Source organism: Balaenoptera physalus (genome assembly GCF_965194825.1).
Source record: "Balaenoptera physalus genome assembly, chromosome: 20".
Lineage (NCBI taxonomy): Eukaryota > Metazoa > Chordata > Mammalia > Artiodactyla > Balaenopteridae > Balaenoptera > Balaenoptera physalus.
The window spans coordinates 42,708,171-42,736,160 of NC_138901.1; the positions used below are offsets into that span (position 1 = coordinate 42,708,171).

General features: G+C 51.8%; 1 long non-coding RNA gene across 3 annotated transcripts; it reads right to left on the bottom strand.

The window, feature by feature from the left end:
- Window positions 1-2: 2 nt before the first annotated feature.
- Window positions 3-27,989, bottom strand: LOC309649779. Of its 3 annotated transcripts, XR_014257277.1 has the most exons (5): window positions 19,013-27,989; window positions 14,347-14,408; window positions 11,831-11,951; window positions 2,737-2,830; window positions 3-2,531 (listed from the first exon to the last, which is right to left on the bottom strand). It is a non-coding gene; the product is annotated as an uncharacterized lncRNA (long non-coding RNA). The 3 variants fall into 3 exon arrangements; XR_014257278.1 differs by having other exon boundaries at window positions 3-2,830; XR_014257279.1 differs by lacking the exons at window positions 3-2,531; window positions 2,737-2,830 and adding an exon at window positions 9,801-9,936.
- Between the last annotated feature and the right edge of the window lies 1 nt (window position 27,990).

A 27,990-nucleotide genomic window follows, 5' to 3' on the forward strand; every position in this document is an offset into this window, starting at 1 on the left:
TTCTTCTTAAATTTTGAATTGTCTTTGTTGATTTGAATAGGTGATACATTCACATGACCTAATATTAAAAAGGAATCTAAGAGAATACACTGAAAAAATAAAGCTACCCCCCACTCCATGCTCCAGGCCCCCAGTTCCTCCACCTAGAAGCAAGCACACTGGCCATTTTGGGAGCCTCTTTCCAGAAATGTTCTGTCCATGGACAAGCAAATATCCAGCTGCATTTTTATTATGTATGTTTTTCTGCACCTTGCTTTTCTCATTTAATAATATACCTTGGAGATCCTTACACATCGGTACATGGAGAGCTGCCTTGATCTTTTTAACTGCAGTATACTATTCCATTATAGTTGGACACTTACGTCATTTCTGGTCTTTGGCTATTACCAAAAATTTTGCGGTGAATAACCTTGAACATATGTCATTTTACATAGTCACCCATCCACTCATTCATTCATTCATTATTCATTCAATAGACATTTATTAAGCACCTACCATGTGCTGGTGCCAAAGATAGAACAGTGAACAAAATCGGCAAAAGTCCCTGCCCTCGTCCGGGGTACGTTTCTGATGTGCATGTGTGAGTAGATCTGCAGGATCTTCCTAGAGGTGGAATCACCAGATCAATGTGGCTGTGCATATTTAAATTGGGGGAGATAAATCTACATTTCCGCCCAGAGAGGTGGTACCAATTTACCCTTGCAGTGTAGGAGAGTGTCTGTTTCCTCACCCTTTCGAAACAAAATGTTATCAAACTTTTTGATCTTTTCTGATGTGACAGGTGAAAATGATGCATTTAATTCACATTTCTCTTATGATGAACGTGGTCCAACATCTTTTCGTATATTTAAGAACAATTTTCAAGTCCTTTTCTGGCAGCTCTCTTCTACCCTTTGCTCATATTTCTATTGGGTTGTGGAGCTTTCTCATATTGATGTGTGAATTCTCTTTATTAAGGAAATTAGCCCTTTGCCTATGGTATGAGTTACAAATAATGTTTCCCTAGCTTGTCAGTTGTACTTGGACTTGATTTATGGTGCTTTCTTTAAATGCAGACTTTTTAAAATGTAAAATAAAATTTATGAAGAATTCTGCTCATTCCCAGCTTTGCCTCCTTTGGTGAAATGCTTGCTACAGTGGAGAGAGATATAGGTCACAATAACATGACCTTGGGTTCCAACCTGGGTTCTTAATAGAAGCACAGGTTCTAAACAAAAGAAGGTGATAGTCCTATCCTGTTCTGATGCCCCATCTCAAGAGATCTTTGGACAAAGGGGAGCAAGCTCAGAGGAGGGTAACCAAGAGGGTAAATAGGCTTGAAATCAAGTCACATAAGGGATGGTAATGGAACTGTGTCCTTGACCTTGGAGCAGGTCGTTGTCTATGAATATCACCTTGGGCAATGGGACTTTCCACATTATGCACAACCAGGGCCTGTGATGGAAACTCTGGGAAGCCAGAGTGTTAGATAACGGGGCTCTTTTTAAGGCAGAGCTGTCTGAAAGTAGAATGGCCTACTTTGTGAGGAAGTGAGCTTCTCATCATTAGAGATATACAAGCCAAAACTGGATGACCACCTACCGGAGATGCCAGGGGTTAGATCAGATGCCTTTCAAAACTTCTTCTAATCCTGAGAGCCTATAATTCTACAAGACAAGGAATCTTAAAATTCCTCACTTTACAGATGAAAAAAGGCAGGGGTGCAGTGTGGGAAACTAATATGCATTGAGCACCTACTTTGTCCCAGGTACTTTGACACATATGACCTGATTTAAAAGGATAAGGACCAGAGAGGTTGAGTGATTCACTGAAGGCTGCACAGCAATCTAGTTGCAGAGGCAGAACTGGAACCCAGGTCCCCAGACTCCAAATCTAGAGCTCTCTCCACTGAACCATCTGTTCTTGTTCAAAATTAAATACATGTTTATTGCATACATACTCTGAATGAACATTAATGTGGCCAATGAGAGCACATTGTATGCAAGCTATTAGCAGAGTCACAGGGTCTTTGCTCTGTAGAAGTTCACTGCCTACTTAGCAAGTACAGTCACCATCTCTGCATTGCCTGGCTCCATGTGAATGTTGCCCTCTGGAGTTGTGCAATGTGGTAGCCCTGGGTGGAGCTATAATGAAATAAGAGGCAATTTGATAAGTGCTCTAACAAAAATGTGTATACAAAGTGCTACGGGAACATAGAAGGCATGATTAGTTCTACCTGGGAAGGCAATCCAGGAAAGCTGCCCAGAGGAGGTGACATCTGAGCAGAGCCTTGAAGGATATGTAAAAGAATAAAGAACAAAAGAGAATAATTTCTGTATTCATTCCACAGACATTTATTGAGCAGCTCCAGGTCGCCAGGAAGAGATGAATAGTTCACAGTGCAGTCGTGCAGACAGACACAGTGCCAATAAGTTGCCAGAGTGTAAATTCAACAGTGGAGACACACTCATGGTGCAAAAGCAAAGGTAACTCCTTCTGGAGTAAAGTGAGGACAGGGCGGGGGCCTGGGAAGGCTCCTGGAGAAGTGAGGCCTGAGATTTGGGGGAGAGAAATAGAAAATTTCCAGGCTGACGATTAGGGAATTGAGAGAGATAGAGAGGCGTTCCCAACGAAGGGAATGGCCTGTGTAAAGTTTCTGAGTCGTCTTCAGAGACCCACAGCAGAGTGTAAAATGCTGGGGTGGTGGGCAGCCAGGTAGGAGGTAGAATGACATACAGGCTTTGAGGCAGGACCTACCAGGTTTCCAGATGAATAGGGAGACGATGTTGGTGTGCATTAGGACTTAGCAGGCTTAGCAACCTTCCTTCAAAGCCGTGCCCCAGACTGAGAGCTGGAAGAGAAAAGTGTGAGCCATAAATCCCCAGCTCCTCCTGCTGTGCCTGGTGCTGCGGAGCCGGGAGTCTCCATGGCTCTCCAGTCCCACCGCTGCGACCCCGGCTAATCCAGCCTCCTGACCCATCTGACACACACTTCCACTTAACATTTTGTTAGCGACTCTATAAACGAGCTCTCCCTGACCTTCAATCCCTGGCTAATTGCTGGTTTCATGCACAAGACTAGCTTAATTTTACGTGATAATTACCTGAGAGTGGCGATACATATGGCATTGCATGTTCAAAATGTCAGGCCTGGAAAACTACCAAGTGGCCATAGTCAGGGGCAAAAGGAGGAGGCAGCTGGGCGACGGGGACCTTGGAGAGGCAGCCAGGGGACGATGAGGCCACCAGGGGAGAGGGGAAACGCCCGGTGCCCACGAGCTCTGGAGAACTGGGGCTCCAGCCTGCAGTAGGGCCCAGAACCCTCTGCTGGCCCAGCGCACCAAGGGGCACAGGTCAGAGGAGCAGCACACGCATTTCACAGTCACACATGCACACGCACGCGCGCACACACACACACACACACACACATCGCAGAGAAACACGGACCAGGTCAGAGGCACAGCTCATGAATGCTCTCGGTCACCCACCCAGCAAATGCTCACAGACCACCTACTACATGCCAGGCAGTGTGTGGACACCTGCACCGGTTTCAAATCCCCACCCCACTCAGAGAGGTTGGGAACACTCGGAGGGCAAGTTTGGGTTTGTCACACTTATCTGCAGGGATGTTACCGGTGCTGCATAATCCAGGTCCAGGAATGCTAAGTGGATGGCAATTCCTAGCACAGTCCCGTTCGATAAAGAATTGCCCACCCCTGGGAGTTCCCTGGTGGTCCAGTGGTTAAGACTCGGTGCTTTCACTGCGTGGCCCCTGGTTCAGTCCCTGGTTGGGGAACTAAGATCCCGTATGCCTTGTGGCGCGGCCAAAAAAAAATAAAGAATTGCCCACCCCAAACCCAGCTGAGAAACCCCAGCTAAGCCAGGCCACAGCTATGAAGAAGACAAGGGGCCCCAGCCCTCTTGGAGTTTACCGTCGGGGAAGGACCATGATGGCAAGGGATTACAATGCATGAGATGTGAGTAAGAAAGAGGACTCAGTACATTTAGCTGGTGGACTAATAAAGTCCAGGGTTCAGAAAAAAACCTTAAAAAGCACCATGTGTCTGCCCAGCATCTCCAGTTCATGCCTAGTGCAGTGCTTGGTACAAAGATAGACAAATACCAACTGGTATCCGTGTGTCTGTACGACGTGCCACACACCTGGGTGCACACGTGCTCTACAGAGGGATGCCCTGGGTTCACTTTTTTTTCATCATTCCAGAATACAGGGCAAGGCGGGTGGGGGGCCAGGGGTGGTAGGACAGGCAAGTATAGGCCGAGAAGGAGAAAGGGGGCCCCTGGCCAGCTGGGAGGGCCTGTCCCCAGGAGGCATGTGTACACACCCAGTCACACGCGCACAGGCCACAGGATGAAGTCGGAAGCACGGTCCCCAGATTAAGGTGAGTTCTAAAAACCCCTTTAGCCTCCTCACGCGTAGAATTGTGCACTCCTGAGCTGTGCTGGAGTAAATTACTTGCTTAATGAGATTTCAATTAACAAAAACAAATTAAAATCACTTTGGTAATTAAGCTGTTGTGAACCTCGCCAGCAGCTCTCCCTCAGACCTCAGATATCCACGTGGAGGGGGCTGGGAATGGGGTCCGCTCAGCAATGCTGCGGAGGCCTCGGCAGAGCCAGAAGCTCCCCGCGCTGGGGGATCCACCCCAGGAACCACAGCTTCCTGGAGCTGTTCTGCAGGCACCAAAAATGTGGGTGGGAGGGAGGGGGCAGCACCTAGCAGCTGAACTTAAATTCAGGCTGTAGCCCTGCCACTTGGCTGTGTGAGCTGGGGCACGTTAGCTGGCCTCTCCGAGCCTCAGTTTCCTCATCTGTGAAATGAGGGTAATAATGGTGCTTACATCATTGGGTTGTGGGAGGATTAAGTGAATGATGCATATAAAATATTTAGAAGAGAACCTGTCCCGCAGCAAGCGGTTTTTTTTTTTTTTAATTTATTTATTTTTGGCTGCGTTGGGTCTTTGTTGCTGCGAGCGGGTTTTTCTCTAGTTGTGGCGAGTGGGGGCTACTCTTCGTTGCGCACGGGCTTCTCATTGCGGTGGCTTCTCTTGTTGCGGAGCACGGGCTCTAGGCGCACAGGCTTCAGTAGTTGTGGCATGCAGGCTCAGTAGTTGCGGCTCGTGGGCTCTAGAGCGCAGGCTCAGCAGTTGTGGCACACGGGCTTAGTTGCTTCGCGGCATGTGGGATCTTCCCGGACCAGGGCTCGAACCCGTGTTCCCTGCATTGACAAGTGGATTCTTAACCACTGCGCCACCAGGGAACTCCCCACGGCAAGGGCTTTTAATCCACTTTTCCCTGTATGGAAAAGTGGATCATTTGCCCTTCACAGGGTGATCTTTCTAACCTTGCAATTCGCATTGTCCTGACCCCCAAGCCCCTCCAGGGCAGCCCTGTTCCTCTGAGTTAGGTAAGTAAGGATCTACCACAGAGGTCCCCTTGGAGGTGAGGTTTCCGCCAGGTTCTGTCTCACCCTGGCCCCATCTCTTTCCATCAGAGCCAGAAGCTCAGATCTGGGAGCTATAAAGTTTTTTTATTCCTAGGTGGCCTGGGAAATACTCCTTTTCTTGGGTTGCAAAATCACCACATCCTCCCACATGAGAAGCCTGAGAGTCAAGGTAATGCAGGGACCACTGGCCTCATTGCACAGATGAGGAAACTGGCTTAATGATTTAGCCAGTGGTTGAAAGGAAAGAACAGTTCTCAGTGCTGGCACAAATACACATATTTAGTCTTGTGAATTTTGAATAATAAAATTTTAGTTTCCATTTTTGAGTCACTCTTTGCTACTTTCATTCAGAGGGACTAAAACAGAAAATTAAATTTTTAAATTTATTATTCAAAATTCATAAAACTAAGTAAGTGTATAATAAATCTAAATCAGGTTTTGAATGATTTCTTTGGTTTTTAAAGTTTGTAGCACTTACACTTGAAGTTATTAAAGCAAAAACTGCACTAAGCCTCTTGGGATAGATATTCATATTATATAGGTGTGTTTTATATATATAAAACATATATTTTATTTATGTAATATGTATATACATATAAATATACACACATCAAATTTTTCTCTGTAGCGGTTGAAATTACAGATGGTTTTATGTGTTCACTTATTCACCCAACAAACTTTTTTTCATATCATTATACTTAACAGCAGCTTTTTTAGTGCCCATGAAGTGCCACAATCAGCAAGCCAGACTCGAACTTTGTTTCAGGGAACTTATAAATTGTTGGTGAAGATGGACATTGGACATGAAACAATGAGGTGAATATTCCAGAAAAGGAAAGGCAGGCCTTGCAGCCTATTACAGAAAGGGCACTCCTGGGGGTGGGGGTAGGGGTCTGCAAGAAACATTTATTTCTTTTGTAATTGGACTAAAATAAGACAATTTATGTATGCATGTGTGTGTGCATATATATATATACATATATGTAATATTTACATTAATCCCAAGAGTCCCATAACTAGTTAGTAATAGAACTAAAAGTAGACCTAAAAGCCTTCCAGTTCCCAGGTAAAAGTGGTCCCACCATCTGTGCACCTGTCAGACCAAGGAGGTGTCCTATTCACACATCCATGCCACATAGAGGTGCACACACACGCACTAAACAGGCCTCAGATCATGGGGGGCTCCCACCCTCCCGTCATCTGTGGAAGAGGAGTCCAAACCCTGCTTGGCCTGAGCTGCCCCCCACCCTCCCTGCCAGGCTGACCTCTAGCGGTCTTTCAACCTGCCCTTCCAGCCAGGCCAAGGAAAGAACACCCAATCCCCAGGACATCCCCCGCCTGTTCCTCCCACTCCCTGAGAAGCAGCGCTAACCTTGCAGCCCCTCCCCTGCAGCCCCCTCTGCCCTGGGGAGAGAGAGGGCAGGCTGCCATCCTCCAAGCACCCAGCTCAGGTGAGGGCTGCTAAGCCTGTGACGGCCCCCACCTGGAGATGCGGCCAGAAGGGTCCTCCTCTCCCCACCCAGACTCCATGTATCATATTTTGTGCTGACTTCAGGCAACCAAGAGAGGAGGACACAGAGTTGTACTTTCCAAGTAGCTGGAAACCCTTAATCAATGTTAATTGGCTCTAATTAGCATATGTTAATTAATGATATTTACTACAAATTAAAGGTATGAGTGCTCCCAGAGGGTTTCCTGTTCATCCAATTAGTGCCAATTAGTTGCAATTAACACGTGTAAATGAGATTTCATTGAACCCAAAACAAACAGCACAGAATCTCTCAGATTCCCTCTTGCACCTTTTCAGTCAGCCAGGGATTGGGGTAGGGGTGGAGGGTGAGAAGTGAGGGTGGTGGGGGGGCGGAGAGAAAGAGAGAGACCATTGGGCTGACTTCCTGGAGCAAGAGGCTGACTCTCCTCGCACCAGGGAGGAGAGAAGGAAGAGCCAAGTTGGGCCAAGCAGGCTATTGGACAAGTCTGGCTGCCCTGAGGGCAGTCTCCCCAGGCCTTGACTTTGCTCCTGAGGGCCTTGACTTTGCTCTTGGCAGGCCATCCCTTGGGCATCTCTGTACCTGCCAGGGCCTCACCCAGTGCATGGAATATAGTAGGTGCTCAGTAAAAACTGGCAGAATAAAAAGTTGGTTCCTTTGCATCAAGGGCCAATATCTTTACGTATAAAACTAAAAGATGCATGGACCGGGAAAACATGCAGGGTTCTCTTCTCCATAACATCTTCCCAAGAGCTCTATCAAGGAGCAAGACACTGTTTACCTCTATGACATCATTTTAATATAATCTGCGTATGTCTATGGAGATTTTACTTTATGGCTAATGTTGCTATTTCCTAATTTTATTTCCTTTCTATTTAACTACTACCCGGGGACTAAACCACTGTCATGGTGGTAACTGGATATAAAAACAGCCAGAAGGAGCTACCATGGACAGTGAAATGCTACCCCAAGTTCTCCACCCCACAGAAACTTTCATGAAACTGTGATATAAGATCTAGTTCCCAATAAAGTGGTCATTCCTAACTCACTTTGCTACACTTTGCTACCTTCCATTAAAGTTGACATTCATTATTTTAAAATATCTGTTGTTCACTGTGTGTCAGGTACTGTTCCAGGGGCTGGGAGACAGCAGTGAACAAAACATCTACAAATGCCCACACTCGTGGTGCTCACATTCCCTCACGTATTATTGCCCTGATGTATCTAGATTATTGATCTGATGTATCTAGAGTCAGAGAGACTTGGGCTCATATCCCAGTTCTGCCTCTCAGCAGCTGGGGAGAGGGGAGGGCAGGGTACTTAATCTTTCTGGGCCTCAGTTTATTTATCTGTCCCATGGGTACAATAATATACCGACCTACCTATCTTACAGTCATGTTATTGGGAGGATTAAGCCTCCTCCCCTGTCCCATTCCTTGGCAGGGCAGAATTTGGAGTTAAGCCACAGGGAAGGTAGGACAGAAGAAGGTAAAACTCAATATGAGCCCACAAGTGAAAGTCTGATTAAGTCTACATCAAGTCATCTCCTTATCTCCCCCATGCCTTGTTAAGTAAGTAGGGCAGGGAGGAAATAGGTTCAGAAAGGGAAGTGCTTCCTGGGTCACGCAGCTGCTGAGCCCTGACCTCTGCTCCTCTTGGTACATCCTCCTTCATCCATGGCCTGTGATGAGAGACATGAGTAGGGTCCAGAAAGGGTCACTCCAGCTGGCTGGAAGCAGGGATTGGCCCACGTGTGCCAGGATGAGCCTGGCCCAAGGTGAAGCTTTGCACACCAGGCTCCAGGACCCCTTCAGCTCAGCCAGGCCTCCCCCAGGCCAGAGACCACATCCCCGCAGCTTTTGTCCTCTCCATCACCATCTCAACTCGGCCCCCCATGGACCCGCAGGCAGGGTGTTCAATCATTTCAAAGTGCTTTACTGTCCCCTTTATAAAGCAAGAGAGTCTGCCTAGATGACCCTTTTCAGACCTTATGTTCTAGGACTTTGGATCTCCTCTGAAGCATACAGGTTCTGTCTCGACATTCACAGCTGACAGGCAACAAAAGAAGCCTTGATTTCCCTCTTCCTTTGGGGATCCCTCCACCTGTGATGGCCTAAATGGGTCCCACTGGGTCCTTTCTTATCTCTCTACAGCATCCTCCCCACTACCCCAACCTTCTCCTGGATAGTGATGAACCACGAGGCATGGTCCCCAAGACACCAGGCCAGGGGGAAAGTTCTTCCTCGCTCTGATCAAATCAGTTGATTAGGAGGCCAGTGGGAGGAACGGAGAGGGCTGTGCTTAATAAAAAGAGCTCAGCTAGGTTATCTTCCAGGAGGGGTGTGCGGCCGTGTAATGGATGTCTGCATGGGGCCTTCTTGGGGCTCAATATTTCTTCCCCACCTCTGCACCCCACCCCAGGGCCAGTAGGAGATATTGAGGGGGGTCTGGAAACAAGCGGAAAAGACCCTTTTCTGACTGTGTCTCCTTCCAGCAAAAATAGAACCACCACTACCGGATGCCCACCACATGCCAGTCACCGTGCTGGGCCATTAACTTGCATTGTTTCCATTTAGAGGGGATGGCATTTGCTCCATTTTCATCTCCAGGTGCCGTGGACATCTTGGGCTGGGCCTGGCTAGCTTTGGGACCGATGATCAGCTGCATTTGGCCATGGAAGGTAGAGCAGGAAGGCTGCACTGAAAGATGAGGAAAGTACCACCTGCTACGTCCCCCCCGCCCCCTCCCCGCCAGCAGGCGCATGCGCGCACGTACACATGCGCCCGCACGCACTGTTCGTGTATGCACACGTCCCCTCCTCTCTGCCGGCCAGATGGACGCTGGCTGTACCAGTTGGCAGAGGATACCTCTAGCCGGACGAGGCTGCCACTAAGAAGGCTGGGTGAAGACGCTGAAGAAGCCGGGGACAGAGCGGGGTGAATCCTCCGTTTTCAAGGACAAGAATGTTGCCTGCAAACCAGGAGTTGTAGGTGCCCAGGAAACTCTAGGATGGAGAAAAGGGACACAGGCGAAGTGTCTGCACTTTATCCCACTGATGCCTCTTGATAAGTGATATCTCTTGAAAGACAAAGTTCCTGAGATGAAGCTTAACCTGGCCACTTTGGGGAAAAAAACACACCTGTGCTCCAGGAAAGTAACAACAGAAAATAATTAAGGTCTAATAAGGTCAGTGTTCCACCTTAACACCTTTTCAGTTCCAGTTAAAACCTCTACTAATTTGCCGAGAAAAACCAGCCTCACTTGGGTCTTATTATTTGAATCACGTCCTGTCTCTTAATTTAAACGAGAGACTCACATAAGGGTTTTTTTATTTTAAATTACAATGCCGACTTTCTTCCAGTTGATTACGGTATATGACTCTCTGTTGGAAGGCCATTATTTTTTGCTATGATTTACAAAGCATTTAAAGTGAAATCAATGTAATAAATATTGAAGTATTGTAATAGATAATTCCATATATTTAACGGGAGACACAGTGCTGCCCTGGTTTGGGCAGCCAGGAGAGGAGCAGGGAAAGGATGGGGTGGGAGAGTGACCTGATATTCACTCAAAGGGTGACATCTCCTCTTTTCTTCTGGGTTCATTTTGCCAGGACTCACTGAACCCCCCGTAAGGTCCTGCACACTGGACTTGGGACCATGGAGAGGTATGGGATGCCCAAGACATATCCTCCAGGTGCCATAGACTCTTTGGAGAAATTCCCCTGCAAAGGAGGGGGACAGTGCTGAAGGCCACCAGAACCTACGTAAGGAGCCCTGTGATCGGGGAAGGGGTTCAGCAGAGGGAAAGACCTGTGTGTTGCAGGGAACAAGTCAGGAAAGGCCTTCCCTAGCCTGTCCCCTTCTTTCCCTCCCCTACTCAACTCTTTCCTTCCCTCTCCTTCCCCCTCCTCCTCTCTCCCTGGGTTGAGCTGTCTCTAGTCTTCTGGCTGCAGCCAGCATCTGCTGGCCCCTGAGCTGGCCAAGCTTAGCTCAGAACAAACAGCCCAGTATTCAGAGCCCTGAAAGCCCTTGATGCGGGGAGAGGTGTGAAGGGGGAGATGGTGCACCAGTCTCCGTCAGCGCTCTTGGTATGTGACCTTGGGCTCGCCCCCTGGTACAGACACCCCCAGCCAGGAGATGTAGATGCTCCAGGCCCTGCACACGTGAGGAGTCAGATTTGCAGCATCTTGCTCCATTTCTCTCGGCTGGAGTGCAGTGTCCGCAGTGGAGGCCAAGACGGCTTCCCCAATAGCCCAACTAGGGAGCCCTCCTACCTGCCCCTGCCTTGCCCGCCTCACCAATCTCAAAAGGTACCGACGAGCAGGTTCCTTTCCAGCTACCCCATGACCTACCCCCTCGTGGGGAGCATCCCCTTCTTCCCATCCTCAGAGGCACTGCATGTGGGTCACACATCTGTTCCCACGTGGGCTCTGCTCCCAGGTTCCTGGCTTGGTTCAGAAACTCACGCCCACCAGTGAGGGAGACACGCAGGGGGCACCAGCCTATGGGTTGGTCCCAACAACAAACCCCTAGTGCAGGCAGCGTGCTGTCTGCAGAACTATTGGAGCACTGTGGAGATCTTAATAAAGGTTTTGTGGACCGCACAGTGCAGGCTTGTGATGGAGCGTGGGTAGCTCCTGCGCACACACACACGTTTAGCAGATCCCGTAGGAGGAAGATGTATTGTCCCTTGCCTTTCCACCCCAAGCCTGAACCCAAGCCCCAAGTCCCTAGCTCTGAACATGTTCCACCATAAATCCCAGGAGGGAACATACAGAGGGAAAGGAAGCAGAAAAAGGAGATTTACAGCAAACTTCCTTCCTGACACCTCTTTGGCCCATCCCATAAAATAGCAGTACCACCAGATAAATCACACAGAGTCTCAGGGGACCTTACCCTTGTCCTTGTGGGGTCTTTGGTGGGAGTCAGTAGTACATGGTCAGAGGGATTCACCCAGCTACATTCTCCATGACAACATCAGTCCCATACGGCAAGGGGGGTCGGGTCAGCTCTAATCCTTAGAGTATGAGGAGGTGGAGAATGAGGGTAGAGGGCATTAGCTATCATCACCCAAGAGAGAGCAAGGCATTAGACATTCAGCATGGGCTTTGAGCAAATCCCAGCTCCAATTCCTAGTGGTGTGACTTTGAGCAAGTTACTTAACCTCTCTGGGCCTTGGTTTACTCCTCTGTAAAGGCAGGACATAGAATATCCACCTGACAGAATAATGTATACCAAAGTGCCTGGCATATAGCAGTACTCAGAATAAGGTAACTATTCATAATCACAAATGTTTCCCCTCATCTAGGACACAAAACACTATAGTAGTGTTCCCAGCAGAGAGGACCAAATACAGAGAGCCGGGCCCTCTACCGAGATGCCACGCTGCCCCTTTCCTCTTTGGCTGTTTCGGCACGAGGTTAGAAAGGCAGGGCTCACAATGTAACTGTGGGCAGGTTTCTTCCCCTCTCCGGGCTGCAGTGCCCCACCTGTAAAGTGAGGGGTGATGGAAAGTACTTGGTCTTTAAGGCTCAGTCCCTCATAACATCATAAAACCCAACAATTAGGACCAACTCCCAATGGGCTCTGTAACCAAAGAGGAGCAGGCAGGATGGAGGCTGCAGGCATGAGGTGGGCATGGCCATGCTGACCGGGCAGAAGCTGTCACCATCCTGGGAGGGGACAGGATGGTCCTCACAGTTCTGACCACCCCAAGCCAGAGACCCCCGTGGTTATGGTCTGGCTAGCCATTGATGTGGTCAGAGGCATTGCAGTGACTAACCTTCACCCAGAGGTGGGAGCTGGTGGGCGAGGCTGCACCCAGCCTCCTCCCTCGCCTGTGGAGAGACCCCTGGCTTCCCTCCTGCCTGTGTAGCCCCTTCCTTCCCGTCCAACATCCCTGCCCGTCTTCCCACTGCCCCCACCATGCAGGGTGACGCCCTAGTTCTTCCCAGTCTTCCGGCCCCTGCCCTCCCTCCTTTCATCCTTCCTTCACTTCTCCTCCTCCTTTTCCACCTTCTTGATTTCTTTCCCTCTCTCTCCTCCTCCTCCATGCCCTCCCTTTTCCTCTTTCACTCCTGCTTTTCTGTTTTCTGTTTCCTTCCTCTTCTTCCCCCGCTGCACCATTTCTTCTCTTTTCGTCGTCTCCCGGCTCTCCTGCCTACTCTTCGCCTCCTTCATTTTCTCCTCTCTGGGTCTGATTCATGGAGCCAAGGTGGCACTACCCTGAGGGAGTGAGTATGTGTGTAGGGGGAGGGGGGGCTGGAAGGGGCATGCTCTGGCCTGAGCCCCCCACCAGTATCTCTCCAGCCGCAGGAGGATTGGAGTTCACCCGCAGGGCAGCTGTCAGCGGCTCAGTGGATGGATGAGTGAAAGTATAGGGGGTGGGGAGGTGAAGGTGCTGGGGAGGGAGCTGTCTTCAAATAAAAATGAAAGGAGTGTGGTGGGTGAAATAATGGGGCTGTTTAATAACAAGTCCCACCCAAGGCACCTCTGCCCCAGGACCCAGCCCTCCTGCCCACCTCCCTTCCCCATCCCTGAAGTCCCCTCATCACAGAGGCCCATGAGTGTCCCTGATCCTTTGGACAGGCCAGACAGCAGGAGACTCTCCCCCAAGTGCTAGGACCCCTGACCCTCCACCAGCTTTCCCCATCTCCCACTGAGGGGCAGCTGGGATTGGGAGCCCAGGCAACCTGTTCCCAGAGTGGTGTCTGAGCAGATTAGCACCCCAAACCTGGCAGGCCTATTAGGAGGCCTTTGTGGAGAAGGAGGCAGGGGAAGAGGAAGGGGATTTTCCATTCTCTGAGCAACTGGATTACACAGGCAGGGGATCAGGGAAGAACTCATTGCTTAAGCTGCCTCTTCACAGCCCAGCCTCTGCCCTGGCTCTCGGCCTCCTGCATTCTCAGCAGGGATCTCAGTGAGCCTTGCCTTGCCTGCTTCTGAGGTGCCTTTTTTGTGATTTGAGTCAGCCTTGAGGGCAAAACCAAGTCTCATCTCCCCCCACCCCCCCAGAGCTATTACACCAAAGAGGGGCTCAAAGGGGAACAGCTTGCTACCACCTCTGCCAACCCTCACCTCCCATGAAGACCTCAGGTCTGGAGATGGATCCAGAAGTATGGCTCAGAGAGGTGAAGTGACTTGCTCTAAGCCTCACAGCAAGTAAAGGGGTCTGTGCCGGGGAGTGGAAGGAGCCCTAGGCTGCTCTTCTCCCTTTACTAGAAGTGAGCTTCCTCACCCCCAACATCACCTTTAAAGGGAACGGAGCCCTGCTCGCATTCCATCTCTGAGGCTGCAGGGGGCCAGATCATAGCAGATGGTGAAGGGGAGGGGAGGGGAGGGGAGGGGAGGGGAGATGGAAAGGCGATTAGGCTTAAAGAATCTGAATTCTTCAGGTCTAATCCCAGAGTTACCACCAACTTGCTGTGTGACCTTGGGCAACCCAGCGCCCCTCTCTGAGCTTCAACTGCCTTATCTGCAAAACGGAGATAACATCTCTTTCAGAATTGTTTTGAAGGTACTGGAGGAGCATCAGGCATAGCACCTGGTACATACTAGCTGCTCAGAATGATGGTAGGAGCAGAACGGGAGGTGATTTTATTTCCTTTACCCGGAGCTGTGCCCATTCCCCGGAACAAGGGGCTCCAATGCGCATTCAGGCAACTGGTTCTTCCCACTGAGAGGGCAAATCCATCATGTTCAGCAACTATTGGCCTCCCCCACCTGGTGTAAGGTTATTGGGGGGTCATGCCTCCACACCCTGTGTCCACTTTCTAGAAAGAGGCCCAAAGCCCGCCACCCTAGCCCTGTATGGCCCCTAGAGGCCTTTTGCTGAAAAAGTGGCCTTCTCTGACCTTTCCGATGGCCTATGTTCTTTCCAGCCAGAAAATTCTATGATCCTGTGACCCCTGAAAGCCCTGCCCTGCTAATGGTTTTATGATCTTCCCTATGGAATCCTCTCTTTGCCCTCCCTAACCCCCAGTCCCCTTTCAGTAGGTCCTAGTCAAAATAAACAACATTTATGACCAGAGCAGGATTCAAGGTCTGCACTGCAAACAAATGTGGAGCCCTTTGAAGGTGCCTGGGGAATCCATCACATCCTGGGGTGTGATGCTCCCCAGGCCCAATGGGAGGTGGGCCCTGGGAAGGGGCACAGGCGTGGGAAGCTTGGCTCTGGATCTAGATTTAGAATCCAAGGATCCTGAGCTGCGTCTGGGGTTCCCTCCTCGGCACCAAGTCCGGCCTCCCTGCGAGGGAAGGTGAGGAGAGGGGGGAAAGGACTGGGCAGGACCTGAGATGTCCTCTGTGATCAGCAACATTTCTTGCCCAGTGTGCAGGCCCCCTTGGGGGCCGAGACCAGATTTGGTATGTCGTCAGGGGAGAAAATGAAAGGAGACAAAATGAAGGAGACAGGGAAAAATCGAGGCAATTGGAGAAAAAGCAAGCATGAGCGGATGAGAGGGTGAGAGCCCAAACCACAGCGCTCTCTGGCCCCATCACGGCCTCCAGTGCTCACCTGGACAGTAAAGCAACGGTAGGTGCATTGGGACAACCTTCCGAAGGAAGAAAACTAGTCCAAACGCCTTCAGGAGAAAGATCAACCCAGCCTGGCTTGCCTCCTGGGCCGGCCAGCAGAGCTACAGAGAGAGGGAGATTGTGGGAAAGAGCAAGAACCAGACTCCGTCCTGAGTCTCTCAGGGAGACCCCTAACCTGGACTCCAGTGAATGATAACACTGATGGAGGCGTAGGAGCTCTGCATCCAGAATGAACACCTCTTCCTCCATCCCACCCAGGTGAAAGGCAGAGCCCCTCCCCTGCGCTCTGTTAAGCATCCTCCAACTGAGAAAGGGGCCCACAGGCAACAGCCCGCGTGGCCTCATCTCTGCCTCCTGCTCGCCACGTGGCTGAGATGCCTCAGCTGGACTCCGCCTCTTCCAGCAGGTGCGGCTGTGAGCAGATTTGTTTTCGAGAGGGACCGGCTCTGCCTGGGGACCGTGGTTGCAGAATATTAAGGTAGGATTCCCAAAGGCCCAAGTCTGAGAGCAGCTTTCTAGGACACGCAGCTCAAGGCGTTTTCTTCAGCTAGCACACCAGCCTCCAGAACTGGGGCATGGGCCTAGGGGCTGGTGTTCTCTGACTCAGGGCTGGGGCAGGGGGACTTTCCCCAGGAGACCTGTGCCTCATCATTCACCCTACTAAAAATACCACGCTACCTGACAGGTTGGGTGAGGAGCTAGACAGGAAATATGTGCAGTTAACAAGGTATCGATCACATTTATTAGGGACCCACTTATACTATTCGCATCTATGGCAGATAATTAATATATGGAAGATTGGAACAAAGATGGAAGGGAACAAAGAGGGAGCTGGAAACGCAGGCCTGAGTTCTTCCAGCATAAATAGAATTTGTTCAAAGATTATCCTCTTCCTAAACTGAAAGAAGAATAATTTTAATGACTTGTTATGATCTTATACAAGTGAATTAGAACTTCCGGCAGAGTACCCTGGTGCCCAGCACAGTGCTTTATAAATTAAAAGGTCCTCCATGGCATAGAGTTTTAGGGCTAGAAGGGCCTTGGAGAGCATCTAGGCCAGTGGATTCCAACATTGGTTGAACATAGAATCACCTGGGGCACTTTTTTTTTTTCTGGCCGCACCGCTTGTCTTGTGGGATCTTAGTTCCCTGACCAGGGATTGAACCCGGGCCCCAGAAGTGAAAGCACCGAGTCCTAACCACTGGACCACCAGGGAATTCCGTGGGGCACTTTTTAAAAAGTGAAATGCCAGGTACTTACCTCCAGAGATTCTGATCTAATTGGTCTGGGGTGGAGCCCAGGTGTTTTATTTTTTAAAAGCTCCCCAGATGTTTCTACTATGTAGGCAGGGTTGAGAACTACTGGTCTAGGCCAATACTTCAATTAACAGATGTAGAAACTGAGGCCCAGCGAGCCGGTTACCTAGGCTCACACAGATCACTGGCAGCAGACCCAGGACCACAGAAGCCAATCAGATATCTGCCTCATTTGTTAAGTGAGCAAACAAGAGATTGATCCTCTTTTGGAGGCATCTCTTTCTGCAGAGACCAGCTACCCAACCCCTTCCTGCCATCCCACATTTTTGTATTATTTTCATCAGAGGCCGGGCGGGCTGGCATCTTAACCCTACTCCTCCTGGCCTCCCATCCTGAAGGCCTCAGGGCTCATCCAGGACAAACATGCAATTCAGACAATGTCCACCAGGTCTGGAGAGGAACAGGGCAGCTGTGGCACCTTGGCCATATGGAGTGTCAGTGTGTACCCAGGAGCAGGGGTGTGGGAGTATGTGTGTGTGCAAATGTGCACATATACATAGATTCACACTTATGTGGAAAGGACTCTCCTGCGTGTGGGCATGCGTCCTTCCAGGCATGTGTGCACTCTCACCGAGAACACTTGCATGTGGACATGTAAGTATCCACATGCGGGATGGTACACATGTTCACATCAGCATCTGTCTACGCAGCAGGGTAGTTATGGGAGGGGATACGTGTAAATGTACCAGAGAGTCTAAAATGCTGGTATATATGTCTGTAATTGTGTACTAGTGTATAAAGCTGCATCTACGTTTACAGAATCTACATGTGCATTTACTGGTGGAGGCCTGTATATAACAATAGGTACGCGGCCAGCTGGCCATATGAGTATGTGTGACTGGCAGTCTGTGTGTTCGGGGTACAAGTTTATGTGGAGAGAGAAAAGGTTTCTGCTGTTTTCATCACATTTCTCCTAAGGAATCACTGGGAAATGTATGTGTGGAAAAACTGTATCTTTCGTGCTTAGATGTATCTGGCATATATAAACAAAACATGATATTGTGCCAACTGAGATGCTACACATTGACATCGTGTATGTATCATTGATAGAATTAAATAAGCCATGCAAGGCCCCGATAGCATTTCTTACAATTTTATTTAATACTGTTTTGGCCAAGCAGGTTTGGCAAACGCCACGTACACACTGTAGATTACCGCCACAAATGCATAATTTGTAGGATATAATATACAACACATGAGAAGTGTAACAGAGGGGCATCATCTAAAACTTCCAACAGTCCCCATGTTTCTTTGGGCTCAACTTAGTCCCCTTCCTTCCCCAAACGTGATTAAAACCCATCCCTTCACACTTCCCTAGGAGGTCTCTGCATTTGTGGTGAAGAGAGATAAAATGGAGGGTGAGGATTTGGGGTGGGGGAAGAGATAACACTCTAAGACCTGGTCTCTGGAATGCTTCTACTCCTCCCCAGTCTGTCAGAGGCAGGCTCAAGCCCCAGCATGTGTTAAAACAGGGAGGCCGAAGAAAGCATCTTTGTAGGTTTTGCAGCCCCTCGGGTTGACTGACGAAGTTATTCATTCAGAATGAGTAAAAAGAGCATTGAACTTATCAAATTGGTAGTAAATCCTTCATTAAGAGATTCATAGAAATGGTTCCCTGCTTCTCTTTCTTAAGGAGAAACTATATCCTCTCTTGAGCCCAAAGGAGAACGACCTTGCACATAGTTACAGGCCCACCAGCTCCCCTTTCAAAACGTGGGCTGACCCATGGCCTGAAATGTCAGCTAAATTATGAATGGCCTGAGAGAAAAGAAAAACTCAAGAGCTGGGAAGGCTGGGGTCCAAACTAGAACATGAGCAAGAAAATGGGAGAACCACCACTGAGGGTCATCCAAGAGGAAAATGCTCCCTGCCCAGCCACTGGGCCACGAAAAGAGGTCAAGATCCCATGTGGACCCTCCAAGCCCTGTTCTCTGGGATCTCTTCTTACCATCTGTGGGCTTCATTTTGGCTTGGCGCTACCAAGATTGAGACAAGAAACTCCCTACACCTGCCTTCCTGTGTTCTAAGTTTCTGTAACTTCCCTCCGACTGAGACTCCGGAGGCCTGTAAGGTAAAGACAAGCAGCCTAATTTGAACAGCGATTAGAACCGCGCCCCCCACCCCCGCACTCCCCAAATCCTCTGCCACCTGCAGCAAAGCAGTCATCAGAACTATCTTTCCAGACAGCCCCCCCGGCCCCTCTCCGCCAGCAGTGATACCAGCCAACCTGCTTCAGTGCCAGCACCAAAGAGTACTGTATCATCTTCACACGCTGAAGTCTCCAGAGCCTGACGCTGTGGGCTGGCTCCTGAGTGAATATAGAAAAAAGAAAGTTTCCTAATGTTTGGATTAGAAGTAAGAATGGGGAAAAGCATCCATCAATGTGTGTGCCCCTCCCTAGCAGGCGCACGCGCCCACACACACACACACACACACACACACGTCCATGCAGACAAATCATGAATCATCTCCGTGGCTGAACACTTTAGCGTTCAGTAATATTCTCAGAGGCCCATGGTTTTCAGGCAAATCCCAGGTCTGTGCACAAGGACACTGCATAAATCCCTCCCCTTATGAAAGGCAAGTCTGAGCAGATGGGACCACTCTTAAGTACTGCAGAGCCCTCCCCGTCTCTTGAGGAGCAGCAGGGGGCCATCCCTACCAGCCCAGAGAGCAGAGATCTACAGAAGCTGCTCATTTTGAAGCTAATGTTCACATCCCCAACTTATCTCTCTGAGGGAGGTGTCCTGTTTGACCACACAATCCTCCCTCCCCTCCCTCAAGGGGAAATCAGATCTTAAAGGGAGATTGGAGGAAACCACTGCCAGACCAAGTGGTGGCCAGAGTTGTGAAAGCAAAGATGAGCATCGGAGAGCGGTCCACGACTGGGAGGAGGTAAGAGGCAAAAGGGCGCCTCCAACCCAGTTTCTTTCCATGCTAAGTCTGGGGAAATAACCTCACAGCAACTCCACTTTCTGATAACCTGCCTCATTAATATTTATTCAACAGCAGATTTTTTTTTTAAGAAGAAGGAAGGGCCAGATAATTAAACACTCGGCAGAGGTCGAGGCTTCCACCCCGTTCTCTGTCCAGCGCCCCACCTGCAGCCTAGGCCAGATATATATGCCACACCATCTACCACCCAGCCCCTACTCAGCTCCCCAGGTGTGTCAGAAAGAAATAAGGCAGGTGGATGGAGAGAGAGAGACAGACCTGGGCACCCCAGGTGCTCCCCAGGAAATGCACGGACTGTGAAATTACACCAGGGCTGGACAACTTACCACCACGCTGGAACCCTTGGGGTACTGAAATAATTAACTTGCTAATCAGCTACACCTTGCTCTTTCCTTTCTTCCTGGAAAAAACAATTGCAAATCGCCTTCACATCAGGTTCCTATGTCAGTTACTTGGAGACAAACGATGCTTTGGAAGAAATACACTCTCTGCCTGTATTTAAACTGAAATGGGTCCTACCAAGTGAGGCCTCCTCCTCATCCTCCCCACCCCTTCCCGCCAGGCCTGGGGGGTGGGAGTGCAGAGGGACAGAATGTTTCTGGAGAGACAGAGTTGTTTTTTCTGTCCATGGCACAGAGCTTTTCCACCTCCGCTATGCTTTCTCGCTGTCGGTCCTCTTCAGCCTGCTTGCTGGCACTAACCAGCCAAGATCCACGTGGAGAAAAGAGGATTGATTAGAATCGTAATAATAATCCCTGGCATTCGTCTGGCTTTAGCGTTTACAAAGTGTTTCCACACATTCTCTCATTCCGTCAGAGGAGGTCGGAGCTAGAAGGGACCTGAGCAATTATGTAGCCAAATTCCCTCGATTACAGATGGGGAAACTGATGCCCCAAAAGGTTCAGTGTGTTCCCCAAAGGTCATGGCTAAGGACAGTGTGGCCAGGTCCCCATGTTCACTGTCCAGAGACCCTGTGCTGCCTCCCATCCTCTGAAAAGAGGGAAAGGGCATGATCACCTTTCTGCTCCACTGTGGATGTAAACCAAGAAAGCAAAAAATTACAAGAGTAGGACATGAGAATGAGTAAAAGCTACTCTCATAAGACATGGTTTGTGGGGGCTGGGAGTGGAGGAGACTAGTGGACATGCTTCCCTGCTGTCTTTGTCTCTTCACTCCCCCTTCTCTCCAGGTTTAAAAATATGAACATTATGCAGTTTGGGATCTAAGGCTTAATTCGGCCACAGGTCCCAGGGGAGGGGGCCGGGGTGGGAGGTGCTTTCCTTGGATTCAAATCTGGCACCTACACTCCCAGGATTCACAGCATGATGGGCTCACGTGTGCACACGTGTGTCCACTCAAGACATTGGATTTAGTGGTGAAAAACAGGCATCTTGATCCTTTCACAGATCAGATGATTTGCAAATTAATAGCTCTGCCCCCACTCCAGGCTCTGAGGAGGTGAAAAAAGATTTCTGGTGAAGGGAGAAACAAGAGTGGGAAAATATCAAATGGGACAAGGAAGCAAACTGACATTGGATTCTATAGGAAAATACTTCCCTGTGAATGGCACGTGTGTATTTCGACGTGGGTCTTGGCATTTCCATGGGGCCGCCTTGCCCCTGTTGCCCCAGCCTCTCGGAAGGTAAGCGGTTCCTTTGTGTGTTCCGTTTATTACTAAGCCCAACTCTTTTCCCTCTAAAACTCCTTCTTCTCCCTGTTGAGCTGACCATGCTTCTGGATTTATGAAGAGAGATGTTTTAGCAGAAATCCCCCAGAGTGGCCCATCAGCCCTAAATCCCAGGCCCGCTCACCCCCCCCAAGACCCCATGACACACAGCATGCCAACACGGTTTCCTCTTGCCTATGCATTAGCCATCCATTGTGGCAACCTGACATCTCTCACACATAAAACCGTAAGAGAGAAATAAAATATCTGTCTCTTGGCGAAAATAAAGCTTTGCCTCCCTCCTGATGTATAGGATATAAAATAAAGCCGCAGCTCCAATAGTGGCTTTTCCTTATGCCAGAGTTGCCTTTGCACACACGGAGACAATGAAGACGGATGGTTTGGGACGAGGCCCAGCCTCCTGGGGCCGCCTTCACCCTGTTTTATTACCGTCTCTGCCCCCCTACCTGTCTTTTTCTTTCTTCTTCACTTTCTTTCCTTTCTGCTTTGGATGTGCCTTTTATATGCCCTTCTCTTTCTTTCCTCTGGAACTTTATCCCTCTTGCTCACTTTCTTTCTAAAGCATGACGGCAACAGGGAGGGAAGAGCCAAGTTTCTCACTTTCTCAAATACGTGCCCGCCATCTCTCCCCACCTCCCTCTTCTCCAGACCCCCAACTCTCTCCGGACTGCCAGCCCCTATGACGAATTTTGCTGTTACTGCTTGGGGATTTGCTTTGGTCAAATGTACAAATGTTCCCAAGGGACAATTAAAAATGTATTTAGTTGGGGGAGTGGATTTTTTTTTTTCCTGAGGAACTGCCCTCCCCCCTTTCCTCTCCCTAGACTGGGTGGTTTATGGATCTCAGCAATTATTTAGCCTCTGAGGAGCCAACAGAGCAAAGCTGCCACCTCGAAGGGGTGAGAGTTGACATTCACCTCCCAAACCCAAGCCTCAAAGCTGCATCATCAGACAGACTGTGGGCCTTGGGCCCCTTCGGGCCAACTCAGCTACCAGAGGTTTCGTCCCAGTGCAACCCTCTCTCCCCTGCCTCTTTCCCCAGTCCTGAGAACTGAGGGTGCTGTGGGGAAAATAAGAGGGGCCCCTCCCTGCGCTCACACAGAGAGACAGAAACGTCGCCCTCGCAGTCACAGACATGGTCACCTTCCTGCCCTCCCATACACTTGACACTCTCTCCCACGGTACATAGCGGCCACCTTTTTTCTCCTCTGTCCCCAGAGGCCTCACTCTTGCCAGGTGTGCGTTGCTCCCCTCTTGTGTCCCTCCACCCAAGTCTGAGTGGGTTTGTCCCCAGAAGCTTCTTCCCATCCTTGCCCTGACCTCATCCCTCCTGCTGCTTCCTAACTCATTCGAATCTTCGCCTGCTCTGCTAGGGGCTGCAGGACACATCCCAGGCCAGGGAAGAGTAAGTGGTGACTGAAAGAAGGGGGTGCAGGGTCTGGGCTCCTGGGGGAACAACAGGGAAGGGGAGCTTTGGTGTCGCCTGGAGGTAGGCAATGTCCAGCAGAGGGGCAGTGGGTGGCTTTCAGCCTCTGAGATTGATGAAGGGTGTGTGTGTGTGTGTGTGTGTGTGTGTGTGTGTAGGGCTCCTGGGCACCCCTAATCTGAGGAGAGCTTTATTAGTGCAAACATGGAGGGGCTGGTGAGGCAGCAACATCTATGGAACTCTGTCCCCCAAAAAGGGGGGGCTTAGAGCTGCCAAGTGCAGAAAGAACTCAATCCCAGTCCCAAAGATGGTTAGCTTTGGGGTGTCTTTCTCTCTCTCTCCCCACCTGATGTCTCTCCAGATATCAGCAGTGACCACCGCCATTAGGTAAGGGGAGAGAGTCAATTAGTGAGAGGATTAATTACTCAGAGGCACGAGCCCCGTTTGTCTTCCTTACTGGCTGTGAGTGTGTTCAGACAGAGGAACACGGGCACGCACCCAAATACACATTGTTGTCACGCTGTCTTAGACGTTTTATTTATTTGTTGGATTCCTGCCCAGAGCCGCTCACACGCTTTTCCACGGGCTCTGAGTCTCCCACCAAAAAGGCCGCCTCCTTTTCTCCTGCCTGCGATCCCGACTGTCACACACCAGACACCCTCCAGTCACTGCCAGGACCCGCCCGCAACACCTGCTGGGTCCTGGGCTCTGAGCCTCTCCCTGCCGCCTTTTTTGTCGCTGGGTTTCTTTTCCTCCACTCCTCCACGCATTTCCCCCAGTATGTCTTTCCTCCTTTTATTCCCCACTTACTTTTCCCCCCAGTATGTCTTTCCTCCTTTTATTCCCCACTTACTTTTCCACAGTCCTTCTCTGTTTTCCTCTGGGTTTCTGCCCTTATTCGCTGTTCCCATCCCCCTGCCCTGACTTCTGTCTTTCTCTCTCTGTCCCGCCTTCTCCAGCTCACCCTCTCCGTCCCAGACTCTCCATGTCCTGTCTTTGCTCCGCGCGGTGGTGCTGACTTGCATCTGAGATCACCACGCTCGACCTGGCTCCCCCCTTCGTGCCCAGGGTGCCTCCAGCCCTCGTGGGAAGCCTGGCGTTGTTTACCCAGCCCGAGCACGCACCGTGAAGGCCCGGCCGGATGCTGCCCTTTCCTGGCCTCGAGGTCCCCCGCCTCCCCCCACCCGGGCCTTGGAAACATGGCCGGGGCAAGTACACAAAGGGGCAGGGTGACAAGACCCCCAAACTTCTCGCCTTCAGTAGCACACTGACCCAGGAATCTCGGACAAACCCCCTAACTTGGGTTTCTTCCCCGGGAAAGAGCTAATACCGATCCCCCCTCTTACTATGTGGTTCTGGGCAGGTTGCGATAAAAACTGTAAAGTGCTGCACGCAAGTAGATCATTTCCAGGAGAGAGTGTTGGAGTGAGATTAAGGCAACCCGAGGCAGGAGCAAACGAGAGAGGGCAAGAAGAGAGCGGGGAGAGGTCAGATCAGATCCCAGGGACTCGGGCCAGCTTCCTGCGTCGCAAGTGTGGCGTCCTCACCGAGTCTGTGCGGAGCTTGCGTGGCCTCCGGTCCTGGAAGGGTCCCGGACGCGCCCGGCTCGCTCCCTCCTCCCTCTTCCTGGAAGGTGGCGGCTGGTCGCGCCCTATTGCTGCGGGCCGGGCGCAGGTACCCATCTAGAGCCCGCTCCGCCCCAGGCGCCCCCTTTCGCGGCCTCACCACCGGTTTCTGGAGGCCGCGGGCTGTACAGGAGCGCCCTGGGCGAGGAGGGAAGCGGCCGGGGCGGTGGGCGTTATTGGGACCAACAGCAGCCGACCTTGTCGGCAAGCTCGGGTCCTTGGGCCTCCCAAGCCACTCGTCGGGGAGGGAGGCCACGTAGGGCTCGGAATCAAGGAGGCGGCGGGAAGAAAGGGGGTGCAGGAGGGGGAGCCTTCAGCCCCCCAACTGCAGGGCGGCTGGGAAGAGCTGGCAGAACCCTCCCATCCCCCGTTTCCGGGCCAGGTCCCTCCTCTTGGGCTGATCCTCAAGGCGATTCTCATAGCGGAAACCTGTGATGTGAAAGCCGCTTCCAGGGCCCTCTGGGGTCTTTTCCAAGGACGTCTGGGATGAGGTCCAGAGGATTCTGCGGCCACTGAGCGATGACTGGGCGGCAGATTGCCCCTCCCGGCACCCGGTGCAGAATTTACACCACCTGGCAGCCGTGCGCTGTGCGTGGTTGTGGGTATGGGAGACGTGGAGAGCTTTGGGTAGAAAGCGCCTGCGGACTTCAGGACGCAGGCAGTAAGGGTGGCGGAGAGGGTGAGGAGGCAAGTTTGGTGCTCTTGGCTGAGCAGACATGGGTTTAAAAGCAGAGCTGAGCTGAGAAGCTTCGGAGACGGTCAGTTTTCTCTCCATGTCTCTGCGACCAATTACATTTTAAAATAAAAGCTCAATGGAAATAAGAAGAAAACACATTAATCTACTGTGCTGTCGCCTTGGAGGCGTTAAAATTGGACTTAAATTTCTAGAATCAGGAGCCAGGAGGCGCGCTTCGAGTTTCTCACCCCGACGCCCTGCGAGACACCGGGGTTAGTTCCCGCGGACCTGTTTACTGAGCCATCTGGACCCCGGAGCCCGATGGCCTAGAGTCCGCGTCCTGCCCTCGCCCTCAACTCTCTTGCCGCGCTAGTCCGTCCGCAGGGAGGGACCCTCTTTCCCCCACGTCGAGGTCCCCGCACCCCCAAACGGCTGCAGCAAACCTCCTCCAGCCCACTCGAAAGGAGACGGCAGGCCTCGGGTTCAGGAAGGGCCGGCAGCCGGGTCCAGCTGTCGCCCCGTAAGTCCCCGCCGACTGACCCCCACCCCCGCGGTCCCTCTGCTTTGCATGAGAAGGAGCCCAGCTGGGGCGGGGGCGGGGTGGAGCCACTCGGGACAGGGTCCGCTATAGATTCCAGAAAGGGGCGGTTGAGTTGAGGGCGCTGGCGGCGAGAACCAAGACAGCTGGGGGTGTGGGGGTGTGGTGGGGAGAGCGTGGAGACCGCTCACAGGACCACCCCCTCCCGCGGGCCTCACCCGGCGCAGCGGACTGGGGAGGTGCCTCCGGGTCAGGGTGGAGGAGGCGAGGACCCCTCGCCACGCAGCTCTTAGCGCCTCCCCGGGTCCTGGAGTACGGGCTACGGGTCGGCTGGCTCCTGGAAATGCCGGGTCCGCGGGAGGAGCACAAAGCCAAGTCGCATCCTTCGAAGCCGCCCTGCTGGGTTGGAGAGCCGCCCTCCGCATCCCCAGCTCTGCCCTGAGCCCCGGCCTGGGAGAGACCCGCGTAGGGGGCTGTTGCGAGAGACAACCAGCCCCAACGCCGCCCTCCCCGCAGTGGGGAGCCAGAGGCCAGGTGTGTGTGGAGGGGGTGCGGAGAAGGCGAAAGGGCCCTCGCGCCCAGAGGTCAAGATGGGTGGAGCGCCAAAGAGCCTCACTGCCGGCCTTGGCTTCGGCTTCCAGTGAAAAGGTGACGCGGGCGGCAAGGCGGGGGCTGCCGGCGGGCCTCGGGGGTGCAGGGCTGGGCGGGCGGAGGCTTAGAGGAAGGAAAAGAGTGTTGGCAGAGCCCTAAAATCCCAGTCCACAGAGCGCAAACCAAATTCGCTGTTGCGGCTAACCGGTTCGTTCGAAGAGGGTATTCCATTTTGCAAAGAACTGGATTCCTTGCCTGCCACGTTCATAACAATTGCATTGCAGGGCGCATTTCCCCCAACTTAGCTCCGGCCGTGTGTGAGATGTCTGAACCCAGCACCGCGTGGGGGGTCAAAAGGCCATTCTCAAAATACCGGCTAGACCTTGCTGGCTGGCTGCCCATCCTTATTTCCTTCCACACTCGGGCCGAATGCGCCTTCCTAACACCCCTGCCCCCAAAAAACAAAAACGAGGAGCAAATGCGGGACTGCCCAGCCCTGCCACCTTCAGATTTCACTTGGGGAGAAGTCCCGGTTAAGCATAGAAATGGTGCTGTCGAAACGGAATTTGGTATTTGACTGGTATGGGCCGCGGAACTAGAGTGACTCTTCGAGGCTAAGAGTCTCAGGACCCGGACCCGACCCCCACTTCTGGGAAAATCTGCCCCCGTGGGCAGTGGTCCCTAGTTTATACCCTGAGGAAAATTAGGGAAGTATAGGTTGCCTAAGACGTGAACTACCGGAGGTTGTTCTGCGCTTGTTCGGGGAAGCTGGTGCCAGCCCGGAGCCTGGAAAAGGGGACAGGGCGGCCGGGCCCGTATTCTGCACACCCCAATCCTCTGCAGCCTCGCCGTGGAGCCCCCAGGACGTCCCCGTTCCCACCGTCACTACCGCCACCCCCCAGCCGCCGCTATTGCCCCATGGTTTCCCGCCTAGTCTTTTGTTTTTGTATGGAAAAGGTGTCTCCGGATCACAGTTTTCTCACAACTTCTCGCCGGGGTTGCAACTCCTCACCCGAGGCGCTTCCCCACCCACTCTTTTCCCCCGCCCCGGCGCCGCGCCTCCGGTCTCCCCCGCCCCACCAGGAAACCGCCGGAATCAACTTTCCAAGACTGCGCTGCGGGAAACAGACACCCAGATCTCCCAGAGACCCGGACCCTGTGGACTTTGGATGGTCTGGGGGAGGGGGCACAGAAGGAGGAACCGGAGGAAGGAGATTCTGCTGCCAAACGCCCTCCCCCGCCCAACTCCCCCGAAGACAAGCGCTGCGCCCGGGGCAAACTTCTAGGCCAAGAAAGCAAGAGGAAAAAAAAAAAAAAAAAGCCAGCACCCGCTGAACTGCAAAGCCAAAGAGTGCACCTGGGCCGCCGAGGCTCCCGGACCCAGCTGCACCCCAACCTCCAACAAGGCTCGATCTTGGGTTACTGCCCCTCTCCGGCAGAACTCTGCCCTCCGCCTGCGCCTTACTCCCGCGCTCTCTCAGTCTCTCCCACCGAAACCGACGCCTTACCGGAGCAGCAGGGGACCCGGGCACCTCGCTGCCCGCCGCCCGCACCGCGCCGGGCCGCGGTTGCCGCCGCCACTGATCCTCTAAACGCGGTCTCCCGGCACTCTCCCCAGCCGGGGGATGCAGAATGGTTTACAGAGGGACCGCGAGCCGCTGATTGGTCGCAGGCCGCCGTGACGTCGGCGGGCGCTGCATTAAGGCG